Source organism: Paramormyrops kingsleyae, chromosome 12, assembly GCF_048594095.1.
Source record: "Paramormyrops kingsleyae isolate MSU_618 chromosome 12, PKINGS_0.4, whole genome shotgun sequence".
In the NCBI taxonomy this organism is placed as follows: Eukaryota; Metazoa; Chordata; class Actinopteri; order Osteoglossiformes; family Mormyridae; genus Paramormyrops; species Paramormyrops kingsleyae.
Genome location: NC_132808.1, coordinates 7975126 through 7999185, shown reverse-complemented (window position 1 = coordinate 7999185; position 24060 = coordinate 7975126). Strand labels below are relative to the sequence as shown.

The 24060-nt window shown below is 43.1% G+C and overlaps 66 non-coding genes across 66 annotated transcripts; all 66 read left to right on the top strand.

Moving 5' to 3' along the window:
- The first annotated feature begins 66 nt into the window (after positions 1-66).
- LOC140577891 (U4 spliceosomal RNA) lies at positions 67-207 on the top strand. Its single transcript, XR_011982023.1, has one exon. It is a non-coding gene; the product is annotated as a U4 spliceosomal RNA (small nuclear RNA).
- A 223-nt stretch (positions 208-430) lies between these two features.
- Positions 431-571, top strand: LOC140577793 (U4 spliceosomal RNA). The gene has a single exon (XR_011981925.1). It is a non-coding gene; the product is annotated as a U4 spliceosomal RNA (small nuclear RNA).
- Positions 572-794: 223 nt separating this feature from the next.
- LOC140577926 (U4 spliceosomal RNA) lies at positions 795-937 on the top strand. The gene has a single exon (XR_011982058.1). It is a non-coding gene; the product is annotated as a U4 spliceosomal RNA (small nuclear RNA).
- A 221-nt stretch (positions 938-1158) lies between these two features.
- Positions 1159-1299, top strand: LOC140577792 (U4 spliceosomal RNA). Its single transcript, XR_011981924.1, has one exon. It is a non-coding gene; the product is annotated as a U4 spliceosomal RNA (small nuclear RNA).
- A 223-nt stretch (positions 1300-1522) lies between these two features.
- Positions 1523-1663, top strand: LOC140577791 (U4 spliceosomal RNA). Its single transcript, XR_011981923.1, has one exon. It is a non-coding gene; the product is annotated as a U4 spliceosomal RNA (small nuclear RNA).
- Positions 1664-1886: 223 nt separating this feature from the next.
- LOC140577862 (U4 spliceosomal RNA) lies at positions 1887-2027 on the top strand. Its single transcript, XR_011981994.1, has one exon. It is a non-coding gene; the product is annotated as a U4 spliceosomal RNA (small nuclear RNA).
- A 223-nt stretch (positions 2028-2250) lies between these two features.
- LOC140577790 (U4 spliceosomal RNA) lies at positions 2251-2391 on the top strand. The gene has a single exon (XR_011981922.1). It is a non-coding gene; the product is annotated as a U4 spliceosomal RNA (small nuclear RNA).
- A 223-nt stretch (positions 2392-2614) lies between these two features.
- Positions 2615-2755, top strand: LOC140577789 (U4 spliceosomal RNA). Its single transcript, XR_011981921.1, has one exon. It is a non-coding gene; the product is annotated as a U4 spliceosomal RNA (small nuclear RNA).
- A 223-nt stretch (positions 2756-2978) lies between these two features.
- Positions 2979-3119, top strand: LOC140577788 (U4 spliceosomal RNA). Its single transcript, XR_011981920.1, has one exon. It is a non-coding gene; the product is annotated as a U4 spliceosomal RNA (small nuclear RNA).
- Positions 3120-3342: 223 nt separating this feature from the next.
- LOC140577787 (U4 spliceosomal RNA) lies at positions 3343-3483 on the top strand. The gene has a single exon (XR_011981919.1). It is a non-coding gene; the product is annotated as a U4 spliceosomal RNA (small nuclear RNA).
- A 223-nt stretch (positions 3484-3706) lies between these two features.
- On the top strand, positions 3707-3847 carry LOC140577786 (U4 spliceosomal RNA). The gene has a single exon (XR_011981918.1). It is a non-coding gene; the product is annotated as a U4 spliceosomal RNA (small nuclear RNA).
- Positions 3848-4070: 223 nt separating this feature from the next.
- LOC140577861 (U4 spliceosomal RNA) lies at positions 4071-4211 on the top strand. The gene has a single exon (XR_011981993.1). It is a non-coding gene; the product is annotated as a U4 spliceosomal RNA (small nuclear RNA).
- A 223-nt stretch (positions 4212-4434) lies between these two features.
- LOC140577785 (U4 spliceosomal RNA) lies at positions 4435-4575 on the top strand. Its single transcript, XR_011981917.1, has one exon. It is a non-coding gene; the product is annotated as a U4 spliceosomal RNA (small nuclear RNA).
- Positions 4576-4798: 223 nt separating this feature from the next.
- LOC140577784 (U4 spliceosomal RNA) lies at positions 4799-4939 on the top strand. The gene has a single exon (XR_011981916.1). It is a non-coding gene; the product is annotated as a U4 spliceosomal RNA (small nuclear RNA).
- Positions 4940-5162: 223 nt separating this feature from the next.
- On the top strand, positions 5163-5303 carry LOC140577915 (U4 spliceosomal RNA). Its single transcript, XR_011982047.1, has one exon. It is a non-coding gene; the product is annotated as a U4 spliceosomal RNA (small nuclear RNA).
- Positions 5304-5526: 223 nt separating this feature from the next.
- LOC140577919 (U4 spliceosomal RNA) lies at positions 5527-5667 on the top strand. The gene has a single exon (XR_011982051.1). It is a non-coding gene; the product is annotated as a U4 spliceosomal RNA (small nuclear RNA).
- A 223-nt stretch (positions 5668-5890) lies between these two features.
- On the top strand, positions 5891-6031 carry LOC140577783 (U4 spliceosomal RNA). Its single transcript, XR_011981915.1, has one exon. It is a non-coding gene; the product is annotated as a U4 spliceosomal RNA (small nuclear RNA).
- Positions 6032-6254: 223 nt separating this feature from the next.
- Positions 6255-6395, top strand: LOC140577782 (U4 spliceosomal RNA). Its single transcript, XR_011981914.1, has one exon. It is a non-coding gene; the product is annotated as a U4 spliceosomal RNA (small nuclear RNA).
- A 223-nt stretch (positions 6396-6618) lies between these two features.
- On the top strand, positions 6619-6759 carry LOC140577781 (U4 spliceosomal RNA). The gene has a single exon (XR_011981913.1). It is a non-coding gene; the product is annotated as a U4 spliceosomal RNA (small nuclear RNA).
- A 223-nt stretch (positions 6760-6982) lies between these two features.
- LOC140577780 (U4 spliceosomal RNA) lies at positions 6983-7123 on the top strand. Its single transcript, XR_011981912.1, has one exon. It is a non-coding gene; the product is annotated as a U4 spliceosomal RNA (small nuclear RNA).
- A 223-nt stretch (positions 7124-7346) lies between these two features.
- On the top strand, positions 7347-7489 carry LOC140577925 (U4 spliceosomal RNA). The gene has a single exon (XR_011982057.1). It is a non-coding gene; the product is annotated as a U4 spliceosomal RNA (small nuclear RNA).
- Positions 7490-7710: 221 nt separating this feature from the next.
- On the top strand, positions 7711-7851 carry LOC140577779 (U4 spliceosomal RNA). The gene has a single exon (XR_011981911.1). It is a non-coding gene; the product is annotated as a U4 spliceosomal RNA (small nuclear RNA).
- A 223-nt stretch (positions 7852-8074) lies between these two features.
- LOC140577778 (U4 spliceosomal RNA) lies at positions 8075-8215 on the top strand. Its single transcript, XR_011981910.1, has one exon. It is a non-coding gene; the product is annotated as a U4 spliceosomal RNA (small nuclear RNA).
- A 223-nt stretch (positions 8216-8438) lies between these two features.
- On the top strand, positions 8439-8579 carry LOC140577777 (U4 spliceosomal RNA). The gene has a single exon (XR_011981909.1). It is a non-coding gene; the product is annotated as a U4 spliceosomal RNA (small nuclear RNA).
- Positions 8580-8802: 223 nt separating this feature from the next.
- LOC140577776 (U4 spliceosomal RNA) lies at positions 8803-8943 on the top strand. Its single transcript, XR_011981908.1, has one exon. It is a non-coding gene; the product is annotated as a U4 spliceosomal RNA (small nuclear RNA).
- A 223-nt stretch (positions 8944-9166) lies between these two features.
- On the top strand, positions 9167-9307 carry LOC140577859 (U4 spliceosomal RNA). The gene has a single exon (XR_011981991.1). It is a non-coding gene; the product is annotated as a U4 spliceosomal RNA (small nuclear RNA).
- A 223-nt stretch (positions 9308-9530) lies between these two features.
- On the top strand, positions 9531-9671 carry LOC140577775 (U4 spliceosomal RNA). The gene has a single exon (XR_011981907.1). It is a non-coding gene; the product is annotated as a U4 spliceosomal RNA (small nuclear RNA).
- A 223-nt stretch (positions 9672-9894) lies between these two features.
- Positions 9895-10035, top strand: LOC140577774 (U4 spliceosomal RNA). Its single transcript, XR_011981906.1, has one exon. It is a non-coding gene; the product is annotated as a U4 spliceosomal RNA (small nuclear RNA).
- Positions 10036-10258: 223 nt separating this feature from the next.
- On the top strand, positions 10259-10399 carry LOC140577773 (U4 spliceosomal RNA). Its single transcript, XR_011981905.1, has one exon. It is a non-coding gene; the product is annotated as a U4 spliceosomal RNA (small nuclear RNA).
- Positions 10400-10622: 223 nt separating this feature from the next.
- On the top strand, positions 10623-10763 carry LOC140577772 (U4 spliceosomal RNA). The gene has a single exon (XR_011981904.1). It is a non-coding gene; the product is annotated as a U4 spliceosomal RNA (small nuclear RNA).
- A 223-nt stretch (positions 10764-10986) lies between these two features.
- LOC140577771 (U4 spliceosomal RNA) lies at positions 10987-11127 on the top strand. The gene has a single exon (XR_011981903.1). It is a non-coding gene; the product is annotated as a U4 spliceosomal RNA (small nuclear RNA).
- Positions 11128-11350: 223 nt separating this feature from the next.
- LOC140577858 (U4 spliceosomal RNA) lies at positions 11351-11491 on the top strand. The gene has a single exon (XR_011981990.1). It is a non-coding gene; the product is annotated as a U4 spliceosomal RNA (small nuclear RNA).
- A 223-nt stretch (positions 11492-11714) lies between these two features.
- Positions 11715-11855, top strand: LOC140577893 (U4 spliceosomal RNA). The gene has a single exon (XR_011982025.1). It is a non-coding gene; the product is annotated as a U4 spliceosomal RNA (small nuclear RNA).
- A 223-nt stretch (positions 11856-12078) lies between these two features.
- Positions 12079-12219, top strand: LOC140577770 (U4 spliceosomal RNA). The gene has a single exon (XR_011981902.1). It is a non-coding gene; the product is annotated as a U4 spliceosomal RNA (small nuclear RNA).
- A 223-nt stretch (positions 12220-12442) lies between these two features.
- LOC140577914 (U4 spliceosomal RNA) lies at positions 12443-12583 on the top strand. The gene has a single exon (XR_011982046.1). It is a non-coding gene; the product is annotated as a U4 spliceosomal RNA (small nuclear RNA).
- Positions 12584-12806: 223 nt separating this feature from the next.
- Positions 12807-12947, top strand: LOC140577918 (U4 spliceosomal RNA). Its single transcript, XR_011982050.1, has one exon. It is a non-coding gene; the product is annotated as a U4 spliceosomal RNA (small nuclear RNA).
- Positions 12948-13170: 223 nt separating this feature from the next.
- On the top strand, positions 13171-13311 carry LOC140577769 (U4 spliceosomal RNA). The gene has a single exon (XR_011981901.1). It is a non-coding gene; the product is annotated as a U4 spliceosomal RNA (small nuclear RNA).
- A 223-nt stretch (positions 13312-13534) lies between these two features.
- LOC140577768 (U4 spliceosomal RNA) lies at positions 13535-13675 on the top strand. The gene has a single exon (XR_011981900.1). It is a non-coding gene; the product is annotated as a U4 spliceosomal RNA (small nuclear RNA).
- A 223-nt stretch (positions 13676-13898) lies between these two features.
- On the top strand, positions 13899-14039 carry LOC140577767 (U4 spliceosomal RNA). The gene has a single exon (XR_011981899.1). It is a non-coding gene; the product is annotated as a U4 spliceosomal RNA (small nuclear RNA).
- A 223-nt stretch (positions 14040-14262) lies between these two features.
- Positions 14263-14403, top strand: LOC140577913 (U4 spliceosomal RNA). Its single transcript, XR_011982045.1, has one exon. It is a non-coding gene; the product is annotated as a U4 spliceosomal RNA (small nuclear RNA).
- A 223-nt stretch (positions 14404-14626) lies between these two features.
- Positions 14627-14767, top strand: LOC140577766 (U4 spliceosomal RNA). The gene has a single exon (XR_011981898.1). It is a non-coding gene; the product is annotated as a U4 spliceosomal RNA (small nuclear RNA).
- A 223-nt stretch (positions 14768-14990) lies between these two features.
- On the top strand, positions 14991-15131 carry LOC140577765 (U4 spliceosomal RNA). Its single transcript, XR_011981897.1, has one exon. It is a non-coding gene; the product is annotated as a U4 spliceosomal RNA (small nuclear RNA).
- Positions 15132-15354: 223 nt separating this feature from the next.
- LOC140577764 (U4 spliceosomal RNA) lies at positions 15355-15495 on the top strand. Its single transcript, XR_011981896.1, has one exon. It is a non-coding gene; the product is annotated as a U4 spliceosomal RNA (small nuclear RNA).
- A 223-nt stretch (positions 15496-15718) lies between these two features.
- Positions 15719-15859, top strand: LOC140577762 (U4 spliceosomal RNA). Its single transcript, XR_011981894.1, has one exon. It is a non-coding gene; the product is annotated as a U4 spliceosomal RNA (small nuclear RNA).
- Positions 15860-16082: 223 nt separating this feature from the next.
- LOC140577761 (U4 spliceosomal RNA) lies at positions 16083-16223 on the top strand. The gene has a single exon (XR_011981893.1). It is a non-coding gene; the product is annotated as a U4 spliceosomal RNA (small nuclear RNA).
- A 223-nt stretch (positions 16224-16446) lies between these two features.
- LOC140577760 (U4 spliceosomal RNA) lies at positions 16447-16587 on the top strand. The gene has a single exon (XR_011981892.1). It is a non-coding gene; the product is annotated as a U4 spliceosomal RNA (small nuclear RNA).
- Positions 16588-16810: 223 nt separating this feature from the next.
- Positions 16811-16951, top strand: LOC140577759 (U4 spliceosomal RNA). Its single transcript, XR_011981891.1, has one exon. It is a non-coding gene; the product is annotated as a U4 spliceosomal RNA (small nuclear RNA).
- Positions 16952-17174: 223 nt separating this feature from the next.
- LOC140577758 (U4 spliceosomal RNA) lies at positions 17175-17315 on the top strand. Its single transcript, XR_011981890.1, has one exon. It is a non-coding gene; the product is annotated as a U4 spliceosomal RNA (small nuclear RNA).
- A 223-nt stretch (positions 17316-17538) lies between these two features.
- LOC140577978 (U4 spliceosomal RNA) lies at positions 17539-17679 on the top strand. The gene has a single exon (XR_011982110.1). It is a non-coding gene; the product is annotated as a U4 spliceosomal RNA (small nuclear RNA).
- Positions 17680-17902: 223 nt separating this feature from the next.
- Positions 17903-18043, top strand: LOC140577977 (U4 spliceosomal RNA). Its single transcript, XR_011982109.1, has one exon. It is a non-coding gene; the product is annotated as a U4 spliceosomal RNA (small nuclear RNA).
- Positions 18044-18266: 223 nt separating this feature from the next.
- On the top strand, positions 18267-18407 carry LOC140577976 (U4 spliceosomal RNA). The gene has a single exon (XR_011982108.1). It is a non-coding gene; the product is annotated as a U4 spliceosomal RNA (small nuclear RNA).
- Positions 18408-18630: 223 nt separating this feature from the next.
- Positions 18631-18771, top strand: LOC140577975 (U4 spliceosomal RNA). The gene has a single exon (XR_011982107.1). It is a non-coding gene; the product is annotated as a U4 spliceosomal RNA (small nuclear RNA).
- A 223-nt stretch (positions 18772-18994) lies between these two features.
- LOC140577857 (U4 spliceosomal RNA) lies at positions 18995-19135 on the top strand. Its single transcript, XR_011981989.1, has one exon. It is a non-coding gene; the product is annotated as a U4 spliceosomal RNA (small nuclear RNA).
- Positions 19136-19358: 223 nt separating this feature from the next.
- LOC140577974 (U4 spliceosomal RNA) lies at positions 19359-19499 on the top strand. Its single transcript, XR_011982106.1, has one exon. It is a non-coding gene; the product is annotated as a U4 spliceosomal RNA (small nuclear RNA).
- A 223-nt stretch (positions 19500-19722) lies between these two features.
- On the top strand, positions 19723-19863 carry LOC140577972 (U4 spliceosomal RNA). Its single transcript, XR_011982104.1, has one exon. It is a non-coding gene; the product is annotated as a U4 spliceosomal RNA (small nuclear RNA).
- Positions 19864-20086: 223 nt separating this feature from the next.
- On the top strand, positions 20087-20227 carry LOC140577971 (U4 spliceosomal RNA). Its single transcript, XR_011982103.1, has one exon. It is a non-coding gene; the product is annotated as a U4 spliceosomal RNA (small nuclear RNA).
- Positions 20228-20450: 223 nt separating this feature from the next.
- LOC140577970 (U4 spliceosomal RNA) lies at positions 20451-20591 on the top strand. The gene has a single exon (XR_011982102.1). It is a non-coding gene; the product is annotated as a U4 spliceosomal RNA (small nuclear RNA).
- A 223-nt stretch (positions 20592-20814) lies between these two features.
- LOC140577969 (U4 spliceosomal RNA) lies at positions 20815-20955 on the top strand. Its single transcript, XR_011982101.1, has one exon. It is a non-coding gene; the product is annotated as a U4 spliceosomal RNA (small nuclear RNA).
- A 223-nt stretch (positions 20956-21178) lies between these two features.
- On the top strand, positions 21179-21319 carry LOC140577968 (U4 spliceosomal RNA). Its single transcript, XR_011982100.1, has one exon. It is a non-coding gene; the product is annotated as a U4 spliceosomal RNA (small nuclear RNA).
- Positions 21320-21542: 223 nt separating this feature from the next.
- LOC140577967 (U4 spliceosomal RNA) lies at positions 21543-21683 on the top strand. The gene has a single exon (XR_011982099.1). It is a non-coding gene; the product is annotated as a U4 spliceosomal RNA (small nuclear RNA).
- Positions 21684-21906: 223 nt separating this feature from the next.
- On the top strand, positions 21907-22047 carry LOC140577885 (U4 spliceosomal RNA). Its single transcript, XR_011982017.1, has one exon. It is a non-coding gene; the product is annotated as a U4 spliceosomal RNA (small nuclear RNA).
- Positions 22048-22270: 223 nt separating this feature from the next.
- On the top strand, positions 22271-22411 carry LOC140577903 (U4 spliceosomal RNA). Its single transcript, XR_011982035.1, has one exon. It is a non-coding gene; the product is annotated as a U4 spliceosomal RNA (small nuclear RNA).
- Positions 22412-22634: 223 nt separating this feature from the next.
- Positions 22635-22775, top strand: LOC140577879 (U4 spliceosomal RNA). The gene has a single exon (XR_011982011.1). It is a non-coding gene; the product is annotated as a U4 spliceosomal RNA (small nuclear RNA).
- A 223-nt stretch (positions 22776-22998) lies between these two features.
- LOC140577966 (U4 spliceosomal RNA) lies at positions 22999-23139 on the top strand. The gene has a single exon (XR_011982098.1). It is a non-coding gene; the product is annotated as a U4 spliceosomal RNA (small nuclear RNA).
- Positions 23140-23362: 223 nt separating this feature from the next.
- Positions 23363-23503, top strand: LOC140577965 (U4 spliceosomal RNA). The gene has a single exon (XR_011982097.1). It is a non-coding gene; the product is annotated as a U4 spliceosomal RNA (small nuclear RNA).
- Positions 23504-23726: 223 nt separating this feature from the next.
- LOC140577897 (U4 spliceosomal RNA) lies at positions 23727-23867 on the top strand. Its single transcript, XR_011982029.1, has one exon. It is a non-coding gene; the product is annotated as a U4 spliceosomal RNA (small nuclear RNA).
- Positions 23868-24060: the final 193 nt, after the last annotated feature.

The window sequence follows — 24060 nt, the reverse complement described above, 5'->3', positions numbered from 1 at the left end:
ATGACACACCGTCAACGAATAAATGATTAGTGGCACTGGGCACGCACTGTTTGGGAAACTGCTGGTGTCTTTGCGCAGTGGCAAGATCGTAGCCTATGAGGTTTAACCGAGGCGTGATTATTGCTGTTTGAAAACTTAACCCAATACCCCGCCACGACAACTTGAAATATAGTTGGCATTGGCAATTTTTGGTGGTCTTTTCAGAGACCGATTATTAACATGAAAACAAAAGATCTTGTCTCTTTGTCGAACGAGCATGCAAGGTGATGGAGAAATGCGCGTTTATTTTTGTATTTGTATAAACAGCGCCAATCTGAAGCTTTGCTCTGATTATTCCTGCATCTGACTCATTCCGCAGTTTAATATGACACACCGTCAACGAATAAATGATTTGTGGCACTGGGCACGCACTGTTTGGGCAACTGCTGGTGTCTTTGCGCAGTGGCAAGATCGTAGCCTATGAGGTTTAACCGAGGCGTGATTATTGCTGGTTGAAAACTTAACCCAATACCCCGCCACGACAACTTGAAATATAGTTGGCATTGGCAATTTTTGGTGGTCTTTTCAGAGACCGATTATTAACATGAAAACAAAAGATCTTGTCTCTTTGTCGAACGAGCATGCAAGGTGATGGAGAAATGCGCGTTTATTTTTGTATTTGTATAAACAGCGCCAATCTGAAGCTTTGCTCTGATTATTCCTGCATCTGACTCATTCCGCAGTTTAATATGACACACCGTCAACGAATAAATGATTTGTGGCACTGGGCACGCACTGTTTGGGCAACTGCTGGTGTCTTTGCGCAGTGGCAAGATCGTAGCCTATGAGGTTTAACCGAGGCGTGATTATTGCTGGTTGAAAACTTAACCCAATACCCCGCCACGACAACTTGAAATATAGTTGGCATTGGAAATTTTTGGTGGTGTTTTCAGAGACAGATTATTAACATGTAAACAAAAGATCTTGTCTCTTTGTCGAACGAGCACGCAAGGTGATGGAAAAATGCGTGTTCATTTGTGTATTTCTATAAACAGCGCCAATCTGAAGCTTTGCTCTGATTATTCCTGCATCTGACTCATTCCGCAGTTTAATATGACACACCGTCAACGAATAAATGATTTGTGGCACTGGGCACGCACTGTTTGGGCAACTGCTGGTGTCTTTGCGCAGTGGCAAGATCGTAGCCTATGAGGTTTAACCGAGGCGTGATTATTGCTGGTTGAAAACTTAACCCAATACCCCGCCACGACAACTTGAAATATAGTTGGCATTGGCAATTTTTGGTGGTCTTTTCAGAGACCGATTATTAACATGAAAACAAAAGATCTTGTCTCTTTGTCGAACGAGCACGCAAGGTGATGGAGAAATGCGTGTTCATTTGTGTATTTCTATAAACAGCGCCAATCTGAAGCTTTGCTCTGATTATTCCTGCATCTGACTCATTCCGCAGTTTAATATGACACACCGTCAACGAATAAATGATTTGTGGCACTGGGCACGCACTGTTTGGGCAACTGCCGGTGTCTTTGCGCAGTGGCAAGATCGTAGCCTATGAGGTTTAACCGAGGCGTGATTATTGCTGGTTGAAAACTTAACCCAATACCCCGCCACGACAACTTGAAATATAGTTGGCATTGGCAATTTTTGGTGGTCTTTTCAGAGACCGATTATTAACATGAAAACAATAGATCTTGTCTCTTTGTCGAACGAGCACGCAAGGTGATGGAGAAATGCGCGTTTATTTTTGTATTTCTATAAACAGCGCCAATCTGAAGCTTTGCTCTGATTATTCCTGCATCTGACTCATTCCGCAGTTTAATATGACACACCGTCAACGAATAAATGATTTGTGGCACTGGGCACCCACTGTTTGGGCAACTGCTGGTGTCTTTGCGCAGTGGCAAGATCGTAGCCTATGAGGTTTAACCGAGGCGTGATTATTGCTGGTTGAAAACTTAACCCAATACCCCGCCACGACAACTTGAAATGTAGTTGGCATTGGCAATTTTTGGTGGTCTTTTCAGAGACCGATTATTAACATGAAAACAAAAGATCTTGTCTCTTTGTCGAACGAGCACGTAAGGTGATGGAGAAATGCGTGTTCATTTGTGTATTTCTATAAACAGCGCCAATCTGAAGCTTTGCTCTGATTATTCCTGCATCTGACTCATTCCGCAGTTTAATATGACACACCGTCAACGAATAAATGATTTGTGGCACTGGGCACGCACTGTTTGGGCAACTGCTGGTGTCTTTGCGCAGTGGCAAGATCGTAGCCTATGAGGTTTAACCGAGGCGTGATTATTGCTGGTTGAAAACTTAACCCAATACCCCGCCACGACAACTTGAAATATAGTTGGCATTGGCAATTTTTGGTGGTCTTTTCAGAGACCGATTATTAACATGAAAACAAAAGATCTTGTCTCTTTGTTGAACAAGCACGCAAGGTGATGGAGAAATGCGTGTTCATTTGTGTATTTCTATAAACAGCGCCAATCTAAAGCTTTGCTCTGATTATTCCTGCATCTGATTCATTCCGCAGTTTAATATGACACACCGTCAACGAATAAATGATTAGTGGCACTGGGCACGCACTGTTTGGGCAACTGCTGGTGTCTTTGCGCAGTGGCAAGATCGTAGCCTATGAGGTTTAACCGAGGCGTGATTATTGCTGGTTGAAAACTTAACCCAATACCCCGCCACGACAACTTGAAATATAGTTGGCATTGGCAATTTTTGGTGGTCTTTTCAGAGACCGATTATTAACATGAAAACAAAAGATCTTGTCTCTTTGTCGAACGAGCACGCAAGGTGATGGAGAAATGCGTGTTCATTTGTGTATTTCTATAAACAGCGCCAATCTGAAGCTTTGCTCTGATTATTCCTGCATCTGACTCATTCCGCAGTTTAATATGACACACCGTCAACGAATAAATGATTAGTGGCACTGGGCACGCACTGTTTGGGCAACTGCTGGTGTCTTTGCGCAGTGGCAAGATCGTAGCCTATGAGGTTTAACCGAGGCGTGATTATTGCTGGTTGAAAACTTAACCCAATACCCCGCCACGACAACTTGAAATATAGTTGGCATTGGCAATTTTTGGTGGTCTTTTCAGAGACCGATTATTAACATGAAAACAAAAGATCTTGTCTCTTTGTCGAACGAGCACGCAAGGTGATGGAGAAATGCGTGTTCATTTGTGTATTTCTATAAACAGCGCCAATCTGAAGCTTTGCTCTGATTATTCCTGCATCTGACTCATTCCGCAGTTTAATATGACACACCGTCAACGAATAAATGATTTGTGGCACTGGGCACGCACTGTTTGGGCAACTGCTGGTGTCTTTGCGCAGTGGCAAGATCGTAGCCTATGAGGTTTAACCGAGGCGTGATTATTGCTGGTTGAAAACTTAACCCAATACCCCGCCACGACAACTTGAAATATAGTTGGCATTGGCAATTTTTGGTGGTCTTTTCAGAGACCGATTATTAACATGAAAACAAAAGATCTTGTCTCTTTGTCGAACGAGCACGCAAGGTGATGGAAAAATGCGTGTTCATTTGTGTATTTCTATAAACAGCGCCAATCTGAAGCTTTGCTCTGATTATTCCTGCATCTGACTCATTCCGCAGTTTAATATGACACACCGTCAACGAATAAATGATTTGTGGCACTGGGCACGCACTGTTTGGGCAACTGCCGGTGTCTTTGCGCAGTGGCAAGATCGTAGCCTATGAGGTTTAACCGAGGCGTGATTATTGCTGGTTGAAAACTTAACCCAATACCCCGCCACGACAACTTGAAATATAGTTGGCATTGGCAATTTTTGGTGGTCTTTTCAGAGACCGATTATTAACATGAAAACAATAGATCTTGTCTCTTTGTCGAACGAGCACGCAAGGTGATGGAGAAATGCGCGTTTATTTTTGTATTTCTATAAACAGCGCCAATCTGAAGCTTTGCTCTGATTATTCCTGCATCTGACTCATTCCGCAGTTTAATATGACACACCGTCAACGAATAAATGATTTGTGGCACTGGGCACCCACTGTTTGGGCAACTGCTGGTGTCTTTGCGCAGTGGCAAGATCGTAGCCTATGAGGTTTAACCGAGGCGTGATTATTGCTGGTTGAAAACTTAACCCAATACCCCGCCACGACAACTTGAAATGTAGTTGGCATTGGCAATTTTTGGTGGTCTTTTCAGAGACCGATTATTAACATGAAAACAAAAGATCTTGTCTCTTTGTCGAACGAGCACGTAAGGTGATGGAGAAATGCGTGTTCATTTGTGTATTTCTATAAACAGCGCCAATCTGAAGCTTTGCTCTGATTATTCCTGCATCTGACTCATTCCGCAGTTTAATATGACACACCGTCAACGAATAAATGATTTGTGGCACTGGGCACGCACTGTTTGGGCAACTGCTGGTGTCTTTGCGCAGTGGCAAGATCGTAGCCTATGAGGTTTAACCGAGGCGTGATTATTGCTGGTTGAAAACTTAACCCAATACCCCGCCACGACAACTTGAAATATAGTTGGCATTGGCAATTTTTGGTGGTCTTTTCAGAGACCGATTATTAACATGAAAACAAAAGATCTTGTCTCTTTGTTGAACAAGCACGCAAGGTGATGGAGAAATGCGTGTTCATTTGTGTATTTCTATAAACAGCGCCAATCTAAAGCTTTGCTCTGATTATTCCTGCATCTGATTCATTCCGCAGTTTAATATGACACACCGTCAACGAATAAATGATTAGTGGCACTGGGCACGCACTGTTTGGGCAACTGCTGGTGTCTTTGCGCAGTGGCAAGATCGTAGCCTATGAGGTTTAACCGAGGCGTGATTATTGCTGGTTGAAAACTTAACCCAATACCCCGCCACGACAACTTGAAATATAGTTGGCATTGGCAATTTTTGGTGGTCTTTTCAGAGACCGATTATTAACATGAAAACAAAAGATCTTGTCTCTTTGTCGAACGAGCACGCAAGGTGATGGAGAAATGCGTGTTCATTTGTGTATTTCTATAAACAGCGCCAATCTGAAGCTTTGCTCTGATTATTCCTGCATCTGACTCATTCCGCAGTTTAATATGACACACCGTCAACGAATAAATGATTTGTGGCACTGGGCACGCACTGTTTGGGCAACTGCTGGTGTCTTTGCGCAGTGGCAAGATCGTAGCCTATGAGGTTTAACCGAGGCGTGATTATTGCTGGTTGAAAACTTAACCAAATACCCCGCCACGACAACTTGAAATATAGTTTGCATTGGCAATTTTTGGTGGTTTTTTCAGAGACCGATTATTAACATGAAAACAAAAGATCTTGTCTCTTTGTCGAACAAGCACGCAAGGTGATGGAGAAATGCGTGTTCATTTGTGTATTTCTATAAACAGCGCCAATCTGAAGCTTTGCTCTGATTATTCCTGCATCTGACTCATTCCGCAGTTTAATATGACACACCGTCAACGAATAAATGATTAGTGGCACTGGGCACGCACTGTTTGGGCAACTGCTGGTGTCTTTGCGCAGTGGCAAGATCGTAGCCTATGAGGTTTAACCGAGGCGTGATTATTGCTGGTTGAAAACTTAACCCAATACCCCGCCACGACAACTTGAAATATAGTTGGCATTGGAAATTTTTGGTGGTCTTTTCAGTGACCGACTATTAACGTGAAAACAAAAGATCTTGTCTCTTTGTCGAACGAGCACGCAAGGTGATGGAGAAATGCGTGTTCATTTGTGTATTTCTATAAACAGCGCCAATCTGAAGCTTTGCTCTGATTATTCCTGCATCTGACTCATTCCGCAGTTTAATATGACACACCGTCAACGAATAAATGATTTGTGGCACTGGGCACGCACTGTTTGGGCAACTGCTGGTGTCTTTGCGCAGTGGCAAGATCGTAGCCTATGAGGTTTAACCGAGGCGTGATTATTGCTGGTTGAAAACTTAACCCAATACCCCGCCACGACAACTTGAAATATAGTTGGCATTGGCAATTTTTGGTGGTCTTTTCAGAGACCGATTATTAACATGAAAACAAAAGATCTTGTCTCTTTGTCGAACGAGCACGCAAGGTGATGGAGAAATGCACGTTTATTTTTGTATTTCTATAAACAGCGCCAATCTGAAGCTTTGCTCTGATTATTCCTGCATCTGACTCATTCCGCAGTTTAATATGACACACCGTCAACGAATAAATGATTTGTGGCATTGGGCACGCACTGTTTGGGCAACTGCTGGTGTCTTTGCGCAGTGGCAAGATCGTAGCCTATGAGGTTTAACCGAGGCGTGATTATTGCTGGTTGAAAACTTAACCCAATACCCCGCCACGACAACTTGAAATATAGTTGGCATTGGCAATTTTTGGTGGTCTTTTCAGAGACCGATTATTAACATGAAAACAAAAGATCTTGTCTCTTTGTCGAACAAGCACGCAAGGTGATGGAGAAATGCGTGTTCATTTGTGTATTTCTATAAACAGCGCCAATCTAAAGCTTTGCTCTGATTATTCCTGCATCTGACTCATTCCGCAGTTTAATATGACACACCGTCAACGAATAAATGATTTGTGGCACTGGGCACGCACTGTTTGGGCAACTGCTGGTGTCTTTGCGCAGTGGCAAGATCGTAGCCTATGAGGTTTAACCGAGGCGTGATTATTGCTGGTTGAAAACTTAACCCAATACCCCGCCACGACAACTTGAAATATAGTTGGCATTGGCAATTTTTGGTGGTCTTTTCAGAGACCGATTATTAACATGAAAACAAAAGATCTTGTCTCTTTGTCGAACGAGCATGCAAGGTGATGGAGAAATGCGCGTTTATTTTTGTATTTGTATAAACAGCGCCAATCTGAAGCTTTGCTCTGATTATTCCTGCATCTGACTCATTCCGCAGTTTAATATGACACACCGTCAACGAATAAATGATTTGTGGCACTGGGCACGCACTGTTTGGGCAACTGCTGGTGTCTTTGCGCAGTGGCAAGATCGTAGCCTATGAGGTTTAACCGAGGCGTGATTATTGCTGGTTGAAAACTTAACCCAATACCCCGCCACGACAACTTGAAATATAGTTGGCATTGGCAATTTTTGGTGGTCTTTTCAGAGACCGATTATTAACATGAAAACAAAAGATCTTGTCTCTTTGTCGAACGAGCATGCAAGGTGATGGAGAAATGCGCGTTTATTTTTGTATTTGTATAAACAGCGCCAATCTGAAGCTTTGCTCTGATTATTCCTGCATCTGACTCATTCCGCAGTTTAATATGACACACCGTCAACGAATAAATGATTTGTGGCACTGGGCACGCACTGTTTGGGCAACTGCTGGTGTCTTTGCGCAGTGGCAAGATCGTAGCCTATGAGGTTTAACCGAGGCGTGATTATTGCTGGTTGAAAACTTAACCCAATACCCCGCCACGACAACTTGAAATATAGTTGGCATTGGAAATTTTTGGTGGTGTTTTCAGAGACAGATTATTAACATGTAAACAAAAGATCTTGTCTCTTTGTCGAACGAGCACGCAAGGTGATGGAAAAATGCGTGTTCATTTGTGTATTTCTATAAACAGCGCCAATCTGAAGCTTTGCTCTGATTATTCCTGCATCTGACTCATTCCGCAGTTTAATATGACACACCGTCAACGAATAAATGATTTGTGGCACTGGGCACGCACTGTTTGGGCAACTGCTGGTGTCTTTGCGCAGTGGCAAGATCGTAGCCTATGAGGTTTAACCGAGGCGTGATTATTGCTGGTTGAAAACTTAACCCAATACCCCGCCACGACAACTTGAAATATAGTTGGCATTGGCAATTTTTGGTGGTCTTTTCAGAGACCGATTATTAACATGAAAACAAAAGATCTTGTCTCTTTGTCGAACGAGCACGCAAGGTGATGGAGAAATGCGTGTTCATTTGTGTATTTCTATAAACAGCGCCAATCTGAAGCTTTGCTCTGATTATTCCTGCATCTGACTCATTCCGCAGTTTAATATGACACACCGTCAACGAATAAATGATTAGTGGCACTGGGCACGCACTGTTTGGGCAACTGCTGGTGTCTTTGCGCAGTGGCAAGATCGTAGCCTATGAGGTTTAACCGAGGCGTGATTATTGCTGGTTGAAAACTTAACCCAATACCCCGCCACGACAACTTGAAATATAGTTGGCATTGGCAATTTTTGGTGGTCTTTTCAGAGACCGATTATTAACATGAAAACAAAAGATCTTGTCTCTTTGTCGAACGAGCACGCAAGGTGATGGAGAAATGCGTGTTCATTTGTGTATTTCTATAAACAGCGCCAATCTGAAGCTTTGCTCTGATTATTCCTGCATCTGACTCATTCCGCAGTTTAATATGACACACCGTCAACGAATAAATGATTTGTGGCACTGGGCACGCACTGTTTGGGCAACTGCTGGTGTCTTTGCGCAGTGGCAAGATCGTAGCCTATGAGGTTTAACCGAGGCGTGATTATTGCTGGTTGAAAACTTAACCCAATACCCCGCCACGACAACTTGAAATATAGTTGGCATTGGCAATTTTTGGTGGTCTTTTCAGAGACCGATTATTAACATGAAAACAAAAGATCTTGTCTCTTTGTCGAACGAGCACGCAAGGTGATGGAGAAATGCGTGTTCATTTGTGTATTTCTATAAACAGCGCCAATCTGAAGCTTTGCTCTGATTATTCCTGCATCTGACTCATTCCGCAGTTTAATATGACACACCGTCAACGAATAAATGATTTGTGGCACTGGGCACGCACTGTTTGGGCAACTGCCGGTGTCTTTGCGCAGTGGCAAGATCGTAGCCTATGAGGTTTAACCGAGGCGTGATTATTGCTGGTTGAAAACTTAACCCAATACCCCGCCACGACAACTTGAAATATAGTTGGCATTGGCAATTTTTGGTGGTCTTTTCAGAGACCGATTATTAACATGAAAACAATAGATCTTGTCTCTTTGTCGAACGAGCACGCAAGGTGATGGAGAAATGCGCGTTTATTTTTGTATTTCTATAAACAGCGCCAATCTGAAGCTTTGCTCTGATTATTCCTGCATCTGACTCATTCCGCAGTTTAATATGACACACCGTCAACGAATAAATGATTTGTGGCACTGGGCACCCACTGTTTGGGCAACTGCTGGTGTCTTTGCGCAGTGGCAAGATCGTAGCCTATGAGGTTTAACCGAGGCGTGATTATTGCTGGTTGAAAACTTAACCCAATACCCCGCCACGACAACTTGAAATGTAGTTGGCATTGGCAATTTTTGGTGGTCTTTTCAGAGACCGATTATTAACATGAAAACAAAAGATCTTGTCTCTTTGTCGAACGAGCACGTAAGGTGATGGAGAAATGCGTGTTCATTTGTGTATTTCTATAAACAGCGCCAATCTGAAGCTTTGCTCTGATTATTCCTGCATCTGACTCATTCCGCAGTTTAATATGACACACCGTCAACGAATAAATGATTTGTGGCACTGGGCACGCACTGTTTGGGCAACTGCTGGTGTCTTTGCGCAGTGGCAAGATCGTAGCCTATGAGGTTTAACCGAGGCGTGATTATTGCTGGTTGAAAACTTAACCCAATACCCCGCCACGACAACTTGAAATATAGTTGGCATTGGCAATTTTTGGTGGTCTTTTCAGAGACCGATTATTAACATGAAAACAAAAGATCTTGTCTCTTTGTTGAACAAGCACGCAAGGTGATGGAGAAATGCGTGTTCATTTGTGTATTTCTATAAACAGCGCCAATCTAAAGCTTTGCTCTGATTATTCCTGCATCTGATTCATTCCGCAGTTTAATATGACACACCGTCAACGAATAAATGATTAGTGGCACTGGGCACGCACTGTTTGGGCAACTGCTGGTGTCTTTGCGCAGTGGCAAGATCGTAGCCTATGAGGTTTAACCGAGGCGTGATTATTGCTGGTTGAAAACTTAACCCAATACCCCGCCACGACAACTTGAAATATAGTTGGCATTGGCAATTTTTGGTGGTCTTTTCAGAGACCGATTATTAACATGAAAACAAAAGATCTTGTCTCTTTGTCGAACGAGCACGCAAGGTGATGGAGAAATGCGTGTTCATTTGTGTATTTCTATAAACAGCGCCAATCTGAAGCTTTGCTCTGATTATTCCTGCATCTGACTCATTCCGCAGTTTAATATGACACACCGTCAACGAATAAATGATTAGTGGCACTGGGCACGCACTGTTTGGGCAACTGCTGGTGTCTTTGCGCAGTGGCAAGATCGTAGCCTATGAGGTTTAACCGAGGCGTGATTATTGCTGGTTGAAAACTTAACCCAATACCCCGCCACGACAACTTGAAATATAGTTGGCATTGGCAATTTTTGGTGGTCTTTTCAGAGACCGATTATTAACATGAAAACAAAAGATCTTGTCTCTTTGTCGAACGAGCACGCAAGGTGATGGAGAAATGCGTGTTCATTTGTGTATTTCTATAAACAGCGCCAATCTGAAGCTTTGCTCTGATTATTCCTGCATCTGACTCATTCCGCAGTTTAATATGACACACCGTCAACGAATAAATGATTTGTGGCACTGGGCACGCACTGTTTGGGCAACTGCTGGTGTCTTTGCGCAGTGGCAAGATCGTAGCCTATGAGGTTTAACCGAGGCGTGATTATTGCTGGTTGAAAACTTAACCCAATACCCCGCCACGACAACTTGAAATATAGTTGGCATTGGCAATTTTTGGTGGTCTTTTCAGAGACCGATTATTAACATGAAAACAAAAGATCTTGTCTCTTTGTCGAACGAGCACGCAAGGTGATGGAAAAATGCGTGTTCATTTGTGTATTTCTATAAACAGCGCCAATCTGAAGCTTTGCTCTGATTATTCCTGCATCTGACTCATTCCGCAGTTTAATATGACACACCGTCAACGAATAAATGATTTGTGGCACTGGGCACGCACTGTTTGGGCAACTGCCGGTGTCTTTGCGCAGTGGCAAGATCGTAGCCTATGAGGTTTAACCGAGGCGTGATTATTGCTGGTTGAAAACTTAACCCAATACCCCGCCACGACAACTTGAAATATAGTTGGCATTGGCAATTTTTGGTGGTCTTTTCAGAGACCGATTATTAACATGAAAACAATAGATCTTGTCTCTTTGTCGAACGAGCACGCAAGGTGATGGAGAAATGCGCGTTTATTTTTGTATTTCTATAAACAGCGCCAATCTGAAGCTTTGCTCTGATTATTCCTGCATCTGACTCATTCCGCAGTTTAATATGACACACCGTCAACGAATAAATGATTTGTGGCACTGGGCACCCACTGTTTGGGCAACTGCTGGTGTCTTTGCGCAGTGGCAAGATCGTAGCCTATGAGGTTTAACCGAGGCGTGATTATTGCTGGTTGAAAACTTAACCCAATACCCCGCCACGACAACTTGAAATGTAGTTGGCATTGGCAATTTTTGGTGGTCTTTTCAGAGACCGATTATTAACATGAAAACAAAAGATCTTGTCTCTTTGTCGAACGAGCACGTAAGGTGATGGAGAAATGCGTGTTCATTTGTGTATTTCTATAAACAGCGCCAATCTGAAGCTTTGCTCTGATTATTCCTGCATCTGACTCATTCCGCAGTTTAATATGACACACCGTCAACGAATAAATGATTTGTGGCACTGGGCACGCACTGTTTGGGCAACTGCTGGTGTCTTTGCGCAGTGGCAAGATCGTAGCCTATGAGGTTTAACCGAGGCGTGATTATTGCTGGTTGAAAACCTAACCCAATACCCCGCCACGACAACTTGAAATATAGTTGGCATTGGCAATTTTTGGTGGTCTTTTCAGAGACCGATTATTAACATGAAAACAAAAGATCTTGTCTCTTTGTTGAACAAGCACGCAAGGTGATGGAGAAATGCGTGTTCATTTGTGTATTTCTATAAACAGCGCCAATCTAAAGCTTTGCTCTGATTATTCCTGCATCTGATTCATTCCGCAGTTTAATATGACACACCGTCAACGAATAAATGATTAGTGGCACTGGGCACGCACTGTTTGGGCAACTGCTGGTGTCTTTGCGCAGTGGCAAGATCGTAGCCTATGAGGTTTAACCGAGGCGTGATTATTGCTGGTTGAAAACTTAACCCAATACCCCGCCACGACAACTTGAAATATAGTTGGCATTGGCAATTTTTGGTGGTCTTTTCAGAGACCGATTATTAACATGAAAACAAAAGATCTTGTCTCTTTGTCGAACGAGCACGCAAGGTGATGGAGAAATGCGTGTTCATTTGTGTATTTCTATAAACAGCGCCAATCTGAAGCTTTGCTCTGATTATTCCTGCATCTGACTCATTCCGCAGTTTAATATGACACACCGTCAACGAATAAATGATTTGTGGCACTGGGCACGCACTGTTTGGGCAACTGCTGGTGTCTTTGCGCAGTGGCAAGATCGTAGCCTATGAGGTTTAACCGAGGCGTGATTATTGCTGGTTGAAAACTTAACCAAATACCCCGCCACGACAACTTGAAATATAGTTTGCATTGGCAATTTTTGGTGGTTTTTTCAGAGACCGATTATTAACATGAAAACAAAAGATCTTGTCTCTTTGTCGAACAAGCACGCAAGGTGATGGAGAAATGCGTGTTCATTTGTGTATTTCTATAAACAGCGCCAATCTGAAGCTTTGCTCTGATTATTCCTGCATCTGACTCATTCCGCAGTTTAATATGACACACCGTCAACGAATAAATGATTAGTGGCACTGGGCACGCACTGTTTGGGCAACTGCTGGTGTCTTTGCGCAGTGGCAAGATCGTAGCCTATGAGGTTTAACCGAGGCGTGATTATTGCTGGTTGAAAACTTAACCCAATACCCCGCCACGACAACTTGAAATATAGTTGGCATTGGAAATTTTTGGTGGTCTTTTCAGTGACCGACTATTAACGTGAAAACAAAAGATCTTGTCTCTTTGTCGAACGAGCACGCAAGGTGATGGACAAATGCGTGTTCATTTGTGTATTTCTATAAACAGCGCCAATCTGAAGCTTTGCTCTGATTATTCCTGCATCTGACTCATTCCGCAGTTTAATATGACACACCGTCAACGAATAAATGATTTGTGGCACTGGGCACGCACTGTTTGGGCAACTGCTGGTGTCTTTGCGCAGTGGCAAGATCGTAGCCTATGAGGTTTAACCGAGGCGTGATTATTGCTGGTTGAAAACTTAACCCAATACCCCGCCACGACAACTTGAAATATAGTTGGCATTGGCAATTTTTGGTGGTCTTTTCAGAGACCGATTATTAACATGAAAACAAAAGATCTTGTCTCTTTGTCGAACGAGCACGCAAGGTGATGGAGAAATGCACGTTTATTTTTGTATTTCTATAAACAGCGCCAATCTGAAGCTTTGCTCTGATTATTCCTGCATCTGACTCATTCCGCAGTTTAATATGACACACCGTCAACGAATAAATGATTTGTGGCATTGGGCACGCACTGTTTGGGCAACTGCTGGTGTCTTTGCGCAGTGGCAAGATCGTAGCCTATGAGGTTTAACCGAGGCGTGATTATTGCTGGTTGAAAACTTAACCCAATACCCCGCCACGACAACTTGAAATATAGTTGGCATTGGCAATTTTTGGTGGTCTTTTCAGAGACCGATTATTAACATGAAAACAAAAGATCTTGTCTCTTTGTCGAACAAGCACGCAAGGTGATGGAGAAATGCGTGTTCATTTGTGTATTTCTATAAACAGCGCCAATCTAAAGCTTTGCTCTGATTATTCCTGCATCTGACTCATTCCGCAGTTTAATATGACACACCGTCAACGAATAAATGATTAGTGGCACTGGGCACGCACTGTTTGGGCAACTGCTGGTGTCTTTGCGCAGTGGCAAGATCGTAGCCTATGAGGTTTAACCGAGGCGTGATTATTGCTGGTTGAAAACTTAACCCAATACCCCGCCACGACAACTTGAAATATAGTTGGCATTGGCAATTTTTGGTGGTCTTTTCAGAGACCGATTATTAACATGAAAACAAAAGATCTTGTCTCTTTGTCGAACGAGTACGCAAGGTGATGGAGAAATGCGTGTTCATTTGTGTATTTCTATAAACAGCGCCAATCTGAAGCTTTGCTCTGATTATTCCTGCATCTGACTCATTCCGCAGTTTAATATGACACACCGTCAACGAATAAATGATTTGTGGCACTGGGCACGCACTGTTTGGGCAACTGCCGGTGTCTTTGCGCAGTGGCAAGATCGTAGCCTATGAGGTTTAACCGAGGCGTGATTATTGCTGGTTGAAAACTTAACCAAATACCCCGCCACGACAACTTGAAATATAGTTTGCATTGGCAATTTTTGGTGGTTTTTTCAGAGACCGATTATTAACATGAAAACAAAAGATCTTGTCTCTTTGTCGAACAAGCACGCAAGGTGATGGAGAAATGCGTGTTCATTTGTGTATTTCTATAAACAGCGCCAATCTGAAGCTTTGCTCTGATTATTCCTGCATCTGACTCATTCCGCAGTTTAATATGACACACTGTCAACGAATAAATGATTAGTGGCACTGGGCACGCACTGTTTGGGCAACTGCTGGTGTCTTTGCGCAGTGGCAAGATCGTAGCCTATGAGGTTTAACCGAGGCGTGATTATTGCTGGTTGAAAACTTAACCCAATACCCCGCCACGACAACTTGAAATATAGTTGGCATTGGCAATTTTTGGTGGTCTTTTCAGAGACCGATTATTAACATGAAAACAAAAGATCTTGTCTCTTTGTCGAACGAGCACGCAAGGTGATGGAGAAATGCACGTTTATTTTTGTATTTCTATAAACAGCGCCAATCTGAAGCTTTGCTCTGATTATTCCTGCATCTGACTCATTCCGCAGTTTAATATGACACACCGTCAACGAATAAATGATTTGTGGCATTGGGCACGCACTGTTTGGGCAACTGCTGGTGTCTTTGCGCAGTGGCAAGATCGTAGCCTATGAGGTTTAACCGAGGCGTGATTATTGCTGGTTGAAAACTTAACCCAATACCCCGCCACGACAACTTGAAATATAGTTGGCATTGGCAATTTTTGGTGGTCTTTTCAGAGACCGATTATTAACATGAAAACAAAAGATCTTGTCTCTTTGTCGAACAAGCACGCAAGGTGATGGAGAAATGCGTGTTCATTTGTGTATTTCTATAAACAGCGCCAATCTAAAGCTTTGCTCTGATTATTCCTGCATCTGATTCATTCCGCAGTTTAATATGACACACCGTCAACGAATAAATGATTAGTGGCACTGGGCACGCACTGTTTGGGCAACTGCTGGTGTCTTTGCGCAGTGGCAAGATCGTAGCCTATGAGGTTTAACCGAGGCGTGATTATTGCTGGTTGAAAACTTAACCCAATACCCCGCCACGACAACTTGAAATATAGTTGGCATTGGCAATTTTTGGTGGTCTTTTCAGAGACCGATTATTAACATGAAAACAAAAGATCTTGTCTCTTTGTCGAACGAGTACGCAAGGTGATGGAGAAATGCGTGTTCATTTGTGTATTTCTATAAACAGCGCCAATCTGAAGCTTTGCTCTGATTATTCCTGCATCTGACTCATTCCGCAGTTTAATATGACACACCGTCAACGAATAAATGATTTGTGGCACTGGGCACGCACTGTTTGGGCAACTGCCGGTGTCTTTGCGCAGTGGCAAGATCGTAGCCTATGAGGTTTAACCGAGGCGTGATTATTGCTGGTTGAAAACTTAACCCAATACCCCGCCACGACAACTTGAAATATAGTTGGCATTGGCAATTTTTGGTGGTCTTTTCAGAGACCGATTATTAACATGAAAACATAAGATCTTGTCTCTTTGTCGAACAAGCACGCAAGGTGATGGAGAAATGCGTGTTCATTTGTGTATTTCTATAAACAGCGCCAATCTAAAGCTTTGCTCTGATTATTCCTGCATCTGATTCATTCCGCAGTTTAATATGACACACCGTCAACGAATAAATGATTAGTGGCACTGGGCACGCACTGTTTGGGCAACTGCTGGTGTCTTTGCGCAGTGGCAAGATCGTAGCCTATGAGGTTTAACCGAGGCGTGATTATTGCTGGTTGAAAACTTAACCCAATACCCCGCCACGACAACTTGAAATATAGTTGGCATTGGCAATTTTTGGTGGTCTTTTCAGAGACCGATTATTAACATGAAAACAAAAGATCTTGTCTCTTTGTCGAACGAGCACGCAAGGTGATGGAGAAATGCGTGTTCATTTGTGTATTTCTATAAACAGCGCCAATCTGAAGCTTTGCTCTGATTATTCCTGCATCTGACTCATTCCGCAGTTTAATATGACACACCGTCAACGAATAAATGATTTGTGGCACTGGGCACGCACTGTTTGGGCAACTGCCGGTGTCTTTGCGCAGTGGCAAGATCGTAGCCTATGAGGTTTAACCGAGGCGTGATTATTGCTGGTTGAAAACTTAACCCAATACCCCGCCACGACAACTTGAAATATAGTTGGCATTGGCAATTTTTGGTGGTCTTTTCAGAGACCGATTAGTAACATGAAAACAAAAGATCTTGTCTCTTTGTCGAACGAGCACGCAAGGTGATGGAGAAATGCGTGTTCATTTGTGTATTTCTATAAACAGCGCCAATCTGAAGCTTTGCTCTGATTATTCCTGCATCTGACTCATTCCGCAGTTTAATATGACACACCGTCAACGAATAAATGATTTGTGGCACTGGGCACGCACTGTTTGGGCAACTGCCGGTGTCTTTGCGCAGTGGCAAGATCGTAGCCTATGAGGTTTAACCGAGGCGTGATTATTGCTGGTTGAAAACTTAACCCAATACCCCGCCACGACAACTTGAAATATAGTTGGCATTGGCAATTTTTGGTGGTCTTTTCAGAGACCGATTATTAACATGAAAACAAAAGATCTTGTCTCTTTGTTGAACGAGCACGCAAGGTGATGGAGAAATGCGTGTTCATTTGTGTATTTCTATAAACAGCGCCAATCTGAAGCTTTGCTCTGATTATTCCTGCATCTGACTCATTCCGCAGTTTAATATGACACACCGTCAACGAATAAATGATTAGTGGCACTGAGCACGCACTGTTTGGGCAACTGCTGGTGTCTTTGCGCAGTGGCAAGATCGTAGCCTATGAGGTTTAACCGAGGCGTGATTATTGCTGGTTGAAAACTTAACCCAATACCCCGCCACGACAACTTGAAATATAGTTGGCATTGGCAATTTTTGGTGGTCTTTTCAGAGACCGATTATTAACATGAAAACAAAAGATCTTGTCTCTTTGTCGAACGAGCACGCAAGGTGATGGAGAAATGCGTGTTCATTTGTGTATTTCTATAAACAGCGCCAATCTGAAGCTTTGCTCTGATTATTCCTGCATCTGACTCATTCCGCAGTTTAATATGACACACCGTCAACGAATAAATGATTAGTGGCACTGGGCACGCACTGTTTGGGCAACTGCTGGTGTCTTTGCGCAGTGGCAAGATCGTAGCCTATGAGGTTTAACCGAGGCGTGATTATTGCTGGTTGAAAACTTAACCCAATACCCCGCCACGACAACTTGAAATATAGTTGGCATTGGCAATTTTTGGTGGTCTTTTCAGAGACCGATTATTAACATGAAAACAAAAGATCTTGTCTCTTTGTTGAACGAGCACGCAAGGTGATGGAGAAATGCGTGTTCATTTGTGTATTTCTATAAACAGCGCCAATCTGAAGCTTTGCTCTGATTATTCCTGCATCTGACTCATTCCGCAGTTTAATATGACACACCGTCAACGAATAAATGATTTGTGGCACTGGGCACGCACTGTTTGGGCAACTGTCGGTGTCTTTGCGCAGTGGCAAGATCGTAGCCTATGAGGTTTAACCGAGGCGTGATTATTGCTGGTTGAAAACTTAACCCAATACCCCGCCACGACAACTTGAAATATAGTTGGCATTGGCAATTTTTGGTGGTCTTTTCAGAGACCGATTATTAACATGAAAACAATAGATCTTGTCTCTTTGTCGAACGAGCACGCAAGGTGATGGAGAAATGCGCGTTTATTTTTGTATTTCTATAAACAGCGCCAATCTGAAGCTTTGCTCTGATTATTCCTGCATCTGATTCATTCCGCAGTTTAATATGACACACCGTCAACGAATAAATGATTAGTGGCACTGGGCACGCACTGTTTGGGCAACTGCTGGTGTCTTTGCGCAGTGGCAAGATCGTAGCCTATGAGGTTTAACCGAGGCGTGATTATTGCTGGTTGAAAACTTAACCCAATACCCCGCCACGACAACTTGAAATATAGTTGGCATTGGCAATTTTTGGTGGTCTTTTCAGAGACCGATTATTAACATGAAAACAAAAGATCTTGTCTCTTTGTTGAACGAGCACGCAAGGTGATGGAGAAATGCGTGTTCATTTGTGTATTTCTATAAACAGCGCCAATCTGAAGCTTTGCTCTGATTATTCCTGCATCTGACTCATTCCGCAGTTTAATATGACACACCGTCAACGAATAAATGATTTGTGGCACTGGGCACGCACTGTTTGGGCAACTGCCGGTGTCTTTGCGCAGTGGCAAGATCGTAGCCTATGAGGTTTAACCGAGGCGTGATTATTGCTGGTTGAAAACTTAACCCAATACCCCGCCACGACAACTTGAAATATAGTTGGCATTGGCAATTTTTGGTGGTCTTTTCAGAGACCGATTATTAACATGAAAACAATAGATCTTGTCTCTTTGTCGAACGAGCACGCAAGGTGATGGAGAAATGCGCGTTTATTTTTGTATTTCTATAAACAGCGCCAATCTGAAGCTTTGCTCTGATTATTCCTGCATCTGACTCATTCCGCAGTTTAATATGACACACCGTCAACGAATAAATGATTTGTGGCACTGGGCACCCACTGTTTGGGCAACTGCTGGTGTCTTTGCGCAGTGGCAAGATCGTAGCCTATGAGGTTTAACCGAGGCGTGATTATTGCTGGTTGAAAACTTAACCCAATACCCCGCCACGACAACTTGAAATGTAGTTGGCATTGGCAATTTTTGGTGGTCTTTTCAGAGACCGATTATTAACATGAAAACAAAAGATCTTGTCTCTTTGTCGAACGAGCACGCAAGGTGATGGAGAAATGCGCGTTTATTTTTGTATTTCTATAAACAGCGCCAATCTGAAGCTTTGCTCTGATTATTCCTGCATCTGACTCATTCCGCAGTTTAATATGACACACCGTCAACGAATAAATGATTTGTGGCACTGGGCACCCACTGTTTGGGCAACTGCTGGTGTCTTTGCGCAGTGGCAAGATCGTAGCCTATGAGGTTTAACCGAGGCGTGATTATTGCTGGTTGAAAACTTAACCCAATACCCCGCCACGACAACTTGAAATATAGTTGGCATTGGCAATTTTTGGTGGTCTTTTCAGAGACCGATTATTAACATGAAAACAAAAGATCTTGTCTCTTTGTCGAACGAGCACGCAAGGTGATGGAGAAATGCGTGTTCATTTGTGTATTTCTATAAACAGCGCCAATCTGAAGCTTTGCTCTGATTATTCCTGCATCTGACTCATTCCGCAGTTTAATATGACACACCGTCAACGAATAAATGATTTGTGGCACTGGGCACGCACTGTTTGGGCAACTGCTGGTGTCTTTGCGCAGTGGCAAGATCGTAGCCTATGAGGTTTAACCGAGGCGTGATTATTGCTGGTTGAAAACTTAACCCAATACCCCGCCACGACAACTTGAAATATAGTTGGCATTGGCAATTTTTGGTGGTCTTTTCAGAGACCGATTATTAACATGAAAACAAAAGATCTTGTCTCTTTGTCGAACAAGCACGCAAGGTGATGGAGAAATGCGTGTTCATTTGTGTATTTCTATAAACAGCGCCAATCTAAAGCTTTGCTCTGATTATTCCTGCATCTGATTCATTCCGCAGTTTAATATGACACACCGTCAACGAATAAATGATTAGTGGCACTGGGCACGCACTGTTTGGGCAACTGCTGGTGTCTTTGCGCAGTGGCAAGATCGTAGCCTATGAGGTTTAACCGAGGCGTGATTATTGCTGGTTGAAAACTTAACCCAATACCCCGCCACGACAACTTGAAATATAGTTGGCATTGGCAATTTTTGGTGGTCTTTTCAGAGACCGATTATTAACATGAAAACAAAAGATCTTGTCTCTTTGTTGAACGAGCACGCAAGGTGATGGAGAAATGCGTGTTCATTTGTGTATTTCTATAAACAGCGCCAATCTGAAGCTTTGCTCTGATTATTCCTGCATCTGACTCATTCCGCAGTTTAATATGACACACCGTCAACGAATAAATGATTTGTGGCACTGGGCACGCACTGTTTGGGCAACTGCCGGTGTCTTTGCGCAGTGGCAAGATCGTAGCCTATGAGGTTTAACCGAGGCGTGATTATTGCTGGTTGAAAACTTAACCCAATACCCCGCCACGACAACTTGAAATATAGTTGGCATTGGCAATTTTTGGTGGTCTTTTCAGAGACCGATTATTAACATGAAAACAAAAGATCTTGTCTCTTTGTCGAACGAGCACGCAAGGTGATGGAGAAATGCGCGTTTATTTTTGTATTTCTATAAACAGCGCCAATCTGAAGCTTTGCTCTGATTATTCCTGCATCTGACTCATTCCGCAGTTTAATATGACACACCGTCAACGAATAAATGATTTGTGGCACTGGGCACCCACTGTTTGGGCAACTGCTGGTGTCTTTGCGCAGTGGCAAGATCGTAGCCTATGAGGTTTAACCGAGGCGTGATTATTGCTGGTTGAAAACTTAACCCAATACCCCGCCACGACAACTTGAAATATAGTTGGCATTGGCAATTTTTGGTGGTCTTTTCAGAGACCGATTATTAACATGAAAACAAAAGATCTTGTTTCTTTGTCGAACGAGCACGCAAGGTGATGGAGAAATGCGTGTTCATTTGTGTATTTCTATAAACAGCGCCAATCTGAAGCTTTGCTCTGATTATTCCTGCATCTGACTCATTCCGCAGTTTAATATGACACACCGTCAACGAATAAATGATTTGTGGCACTGGGCACGCACTGTTTGGGCAACTGCTGGTGTCTTTGCGCAGTGGCAAGATCGTAGCCTATGAGGTTTAACCGAGGCGTGATTATTGCTGGTTGAAAACTTAACCCAATACCCCGCCACGACAACTTGAAATATAGTTGGCATTGGCAATTTTTGGTGGTCTTTTCAGAGACCGATTATTAACATGAAAACAAAAGATCTTGTCTCTTTGTCGAACAAGCACGCAAGGTGATGGAGAAATGCGTGTTCATTTGTGTATTTCTATAAACAGCGCCAATCTAAAGCTTTGCTCTGATTATTCCTGCATCTGATTCATTCCGCAGTTTAATATGACACACCGTCAACGAATAAATGATTAGTGGCACTGGGCACGCACTGTTTGGGCAACTGCTGGTGTCTTTGCGCAGTGGCAAGATCGTAGCCTATGAGGTTTAACCGAGGCGTGATTATTGCTGGTTGAAAACTTAACCCAATACCCCGCCACGACAACTTGAAATATAGTTGGCATTGGCAATTTTTGGTGGTCTTTTCAGAGACCGATTATTAACATGAAAACAAAAGATCTTGTCTCTTTGTTGAACGAGCACGCAAGGTGATGGAGAAATGCGTGTTCATTTGTGTATTTCTATAAACAGCGCCAATCTGAAGCTTTGCTCTGATTATTCCTGCATCTGACTCATTCCGCAGTTTAATATGACACACCGTCAACGAATAAATGATTTGTGGCACTGGGCACGCACTGTTTGGGCAACTGCCGGTGTCTTTGCGCAGTGGCAAGATCGTAGCCTATGAGGTTTAACCGAGGCGTGATTATTGCTGGTTGAAAACTTAACCCAATACCCCGCTACGACAACTTGAAATATAGTTGGCATTGGCAATTTTTGGTGGTCTTTTCAGAGACCGATTATTAACATGAAAACAATAGATCTTGTCTCTTTGTCGAACGAGCACGCAAGGTGATGGAGAAATGCGCGTTTATTTTTGTATTTCTATAAACAGCGCCAATCTGAAGCTTTGCTCTGATTATTCCTGCATCTGACTCATTCCGCAGTTTAATATGACACACCGTCAACGAATAAATGATTTGTGGCACTGGGCACCCACTGTTTGGGCAACTGCTGGTGTCTTTGCGCAGTGGCAAGATCGTAGCCTATGAGGTTTAACCGAGGCGTGATTATTGTTGGTTGAAAACTTAACCCAATACCCCGCCACGACAACTTGAAATATAGTTGGCATTGGCAATTTTTGGTGGTCTTTTCAGAGACCGATTATTAACATGAAAACAAAAGATCTTGTCTCTTTGTCGAACGAGCACGCAAGGTGATGGAGAAATGCGTGTTCATTTGTGTATTTCTATAAACAGCGCCAATCTGAAGCTTTGCTCTGATTATTCCTGCATCTGACTCATTCCGCAGTTTAATATGACACACCGTCAACGAATAAATGATTTGTGGCACTGGGCACGCACTGTTTGGGCAACTGCTGGTGTCTTTGCGCAGTGGCAAGATCGTAGCCTATGAGGTTTAACCGAGGCGTGATTATTGCTGGTTGAAAACTTAACCCAATACCCCGCCACGGCAACTTGAAATATAGTTGGCATTGGCAATTTTTGGTGGTCTTTTCAGAGACCGATTATTAACATGAAAACAAAAGATCTTGTCTCTTTGTCGAACAAGCACGCAAGGTGATGGAGAAATACGTGTTCATTTGTGTATTTCTTTAAACAGCGCCAATCTAAAGCTTTGCTCTGATTATTCCTGCATCTGATTCATTCCGCAGTTTAATATGACACACCGTCAACGAATAAATGATTAGTGGCACTGGGCACGCACTGTTTGGGCAACTGCTGGTGTCTTTGCGCAGTGGCAAGATCGTAGCCTATGAGGTTTAACCGAGGCGTGATTATTGCTGGTTGAAAACTTAACCCAATACCCCGCCACGACAACTTGAAATATAGTTGGCATTGGCAATTTTTGGTGGTCTTTTCAGAGACCGATTATTAACATGAAAACAAAAGATCTTGTCTCTTTGTCGAACGAGCACGCAAGGTGATGGAGAAATGCGTGTTCATTTGTGTATTTCTATAAACAGCGCCAATCTGAAGCTTTGCTCTGATTATTCCTGCATCTGACTCATTCCGCAGTTTAATATGACACACCGTCAACGAATAAATGATTTGTGGCACTGGGCACGCACTGTTTGGGCAACTGCTGGTGTCTTTGCGCAGTGGCAAGATCGTAGCCTATGAGGTTTAACCGAGGCGTGATTATTGCTGGTTGAAAACTTAACCCAATACCCCGCCACGACAACTTGAAATATAGTTGGCATTGGCAATTTTTGGTGGTCTTTTCAGAGACCGATTATTAACATGAAAACAAAAGATCTTGTCTCTTTGTCGAACGAGCACGCAAGGTGATGGAGAAATGCGTGTTCATTTGTGTATTTCTATAAACAGCGCCAATCTGAAGCTTTGCTCTGATTATTCCTGCATCTGACTCATTCCGCAGTTTAATATGACACACCGTCAACGAATAAATGATTTGTGGCACTGGGCACGCACTGTTTGGGCAACTGCCGGTGTCTTTGCGCAGTGGCAAGATCGTAGCCTATGAGGTTTAACCGAGGCGTGATTATTGCTGGTTGAAAACTTGACCCAATACCCCGCCACGACAACTTGAAATATAGTTGGCATTGGCAATTTTTGGTGGTTTTTTCAGAGACCGATTATTAACATGAAAACAATAGATCTTGTCTCTTTGTCGAACGAGCACGCAAGGTGATAGACAAATGCGCGTTTATTTTTGTATTTCTATAAACAGCGCCAATCTGAAGCTTTGCTCTGATTATTCCTGCATCTGACTCATTCCGCAGTTTAATATGACACACCGTCAACGAATAAATGATTTGTGGCAC